The sequence below is a fragment of the Castanea sativa genome, chromosome 1 (assembly GCF_040712315.1).
Source record: "Castanea sativa cultivar Marrone di Chiusa Pesio chromosome 1, ASM4071231v1".
NCBI classification, from domain to species: domain Eukaryota; kingdom Viridiplantae; phylum Streptophyta; class Magnoliopsida; order Fagales; family Fagaceae; genus Castanea; species Castanea sativa.
In genome coordinates, this window is record NC_134013.1 from 33839662 (window position 1) to 33843687 (window position 4026).

Here is a 4026-nt window from a genome sequence, read left to right on the forward strand (position 1 = left end):
GAACTTTGTACGACAATTGAAGAGTTTTCTGCTATCCTGGGCTATGATCCAAGCAGAAAATCTGTTGTGATTTCTTGTGATCCTAGACAAAAGGAATCTTTGTCTAATGCTCTCAATCTTTCTACTTCCATTACTAATAGTATGATTGAAGGCCATATGGTGAATCTTTGTGCAATTATCTCTCGGCTGATTGACAAATGCACCTATGGAGTGATCGACAATATGCAGAAAAACTTCGGTTTGGCCTTATGCATTGTGGGAAAACTTTTGCTTTGCTCTAGGAGATGCGGTTTCATGGATGCTCGAGCCATAAATGTTGTGAATCAAATTAAGGATGGTGATAATCTTGTTTCTTTGATCTTGGTAGAAACTCTTATAGGATTGGATGCTGAATTTCATGGTGGAGAAACTCAAAACTTCTTAGGGAGCCCCTTGACTTTGCATATATGGCTAATGGAGTGACTGGACATAATTGCCAAGCCTACCACCGGTAATTATGGACCTAGAAGTTTTCTTAGTAGAGGTGTAATCAAAACTGAGTATCAAATTGAGAGTGATTGGGTGAAGTTCTTGGACAAGAAATCCAGTACCTCAATTCAATGGGACTGATATTGGTGGAAGTGCCCACCCCCTCTACTGTGGTCTCCAGGACCAGATCACATCTTCCTTGTTGGGTTGCGAATGGCAACTTTCTACAAGGGAGATAGACTCTTGAGGCAATTAAAAATAAGCAAGGAATGCCTGGTGGCAATAGAAAAAGACCTTTCACTCCTGTGGACACAAATCCTACTTCTGTAAAGAACATGCTATTGGGTTTAGAGATGGTTGACCGAGTGGACCAATCTTTTGTCAAAGTTCACTTTCACCGGATGACTACAGAATGCTCTAACTAGTTGATAGAGAAGATTGTTGACAAGGAAGCTGAAAGGGTTATTATGAGATAACAGTTTCTCAGAGACAACTAGGAAAGACTCGATGAAGATAACTATAAATTCAAAAGAAGGGATAAGGAGGATGAAGCATCTAACACATAAGAAATCAATGATCAACAAAAAAAAAGAAAAGACTGAAGACAAAGTGACCTTCTTATTTTTTGGCTTTGAGCATGTTTATTTAGAAGTTGGTGTAAAAACTCTTATTTTTAGGAATTATTTAGGATTTGATGGTTAAGGGTTCTGTTTATGGTGTGGGCTTTGTTGGGAAATTTAGACATCGGTTGATAGATTTAACAAGTTTTAAACTCAAGTTGTTAATTAGATTTATTATGAATAAAATTCGTTAAAACAAACAAACATCAATATTATGTCACAAATAATATGCAGCGAAAAAGTAAATAAGACAAGATATGATGACCCAAGAAAACCAATGAAACCAACCAGTTTCACAATAAAAAACCTGCGAGGAAACCTTCCCGAAAAGCAATTCACTATAGTAAGGAGAAGTTTCATATCTAGTACAAAACCTTTGTCCCTAGACTCTACAATTCCCGTAGATGAACTTACAGCAGAAACCTTCTACTGCTTCAGAACTTCTGAACTCTTCAATATATAAACGCTACCCTTTTGATTCACGAATCCTAGTACGTGACTAACTCCTTTACACGAATCTCAGTATGTGACTCACTTACCAACTTAAGAAAGAAGAATGTTGGCGACAAAGTTCTTGACTTCATAAACAATGAAGATCAAGAAGCACTTGGTTACAAAACCCTAAGGCGCAAAGACGCAGTAACTTCTTTCAGAGAGAATAAGGCTTCGGTCACCTTTTGCATGTGTTCTCCTTGTATTCTCATATGTGACGACCTCTAAAATAAGCCTTATATTAAGGTTGTGAGAAAAGAAACCCTACATAAATACATAAGCACGTGCCAAAAATCAGATATGAAAATTCTGATTTCCGTAACCTCGATAGATATCTCGATAGATAGTATCTGTCGAGCCTCATTAAACCTTGATAGATAGCTATCTATCGAGAAGCTATCGAGCTATCTGTCCGCAGGTGTCGAGCTATCTGTCTAGCTTTAGTGAACACATTTTTTTCACTTGTTTCTTGGTCCAATCTTTATGGCTTTAATACTAGACTTGAACAACATGTTCTTTAAAGTATTAAACACATCCTAGATCTACCCAAATACAAGTAAAGGGCATTTTGTCAAAGGATTAGCCAACTACATAAAATATGTCCTTAATAATCTCCCCCTTTGGCAATTCGTGACAAAACCACAACAAACAAATGGACATATAGGAGAAGTCATAAATCACTCAACTCATACTCACTTGTTAAGTACAATAAAATCTATCCTGACACAAACTCTTGAAAAACTTTGCAAGAAAAGAGTTCATGACAAGTAGACTTTGACAACCTGTATTTTTAAAATACTTTAAATAAAACACATCAAAGCATTTTTATGTGAAGCAGAAATAATAGATTGCATACAAAAGAAACATGTGTATAAAGAGAGACCTAAGGTACAAGAAGAAGAAGTTAAAAGTAGCTCTTACAACAATAAGGAGGTAATCACTCCCCCTAACAAGATGAAACACATCTCCCCCTTACAAGGGCATGTATTTCTCCCACTAACTTGTAGAATCTTAAAAAGAAACCACAATTTCTCCCCCTTTTTGTCATGATTGACAAAGGGTACAAGAAACTATAAAGCTTTACCCAAGAAACATAAAGATGATCAAGGATGATCAAAGGGGTACAAAGAATCCATATAAATGCATGAATGTAATAAAACAAGATGCTATGGATGACAAGATAAGAGAAACATGCAAAACATGTGAAAAACAATGCATGCAGAGGATCTCAATGGATCGAGAGGTGTCGAGAAGCTATCGAGCATACCTCGATGGATCGAACAGTTATCGAGAAGCTATCAAGGGGACATGAACTTTCTCGATCAATCCACCTAACTATCGAGAGGTGTCAAGATTGCGATAAAAAATCAACTGAAGATCTCGACAAATAAGCCAGGTATTGAGAGGTGTTGAGAAGGTGTCGAGATGGCTTAAAACCAGTTTTTCAAGAAGGGAAAAACACAGATATGAATGCAATCAAACATGCAACTCAACCAAAGATCCAACTAACATTTTAACCTCTCAAAAACATCTCTCAATCAATAAAGAGTTAGTCATTTAGATCCCAAAAACACACACACACACACACACACACTAAACAAGTCTAACCGATTTTATGTTTCAAAAACAAGTCAAGACAGGTTTAGTGAGCATACATTAACACATGTAAATCTTGTGATGACCAAATCACATTGTACCTGCACATGTATCAAAAGTAGCAAAGAATATTGCGTGTTGCGCGTGAAAAACATCACAAGATTGCACAAGTGTCTCTAAGTTATGACAATCTAAGATATGAGAAAATCACTTTTAACTCACACACAATCATAACTGTTTGATGTGGACTATCACCTTCGAGGTACATCCTATAACTCCCACATCTCCTAGAAAGCACGCTTGCAATCATATTTTAAAGCATTTTGTTCTTTTTGCTTTTATTTCTTTGCATATTTTATTTTTATTAAGTAAACCATGCATGGGTATACAAAGGAGAGAAAAGAAATGCCCAATTATGTTAAGTTTTTGATATTGCACTTTTGCTATGCCGAAATATACAGATGTCATATCATGATTGGTGGGTAACAGTGGTGAGATGGTTATTTATGTCATTCTCTTAAGATTTTCTAGTCCTTCCCGTCAAAAGAGTGATACGAGTGTTAAGTACAAGAGATCACTTAACTTTACTCATCACAAACAAAGAGCCACAAAGCTCATTTGCTTAGTTGTGCATAAAGATACTCATCTAACCTACAAAAGATACAAAGTTTAGAAAACTCTATTTCAATGGCCATTTTAAGGTTCACAAGAACCAATGAACACAAACACACTGTTTTTTTTTTCAATTTTTTATTTTGAAAACAAAACAAAATAAAAACTAGACAACCAAACAAAAATAGACAAACAATATGAAAGCATGAAAGAAAGATGCATATGCATGAAGGCATGA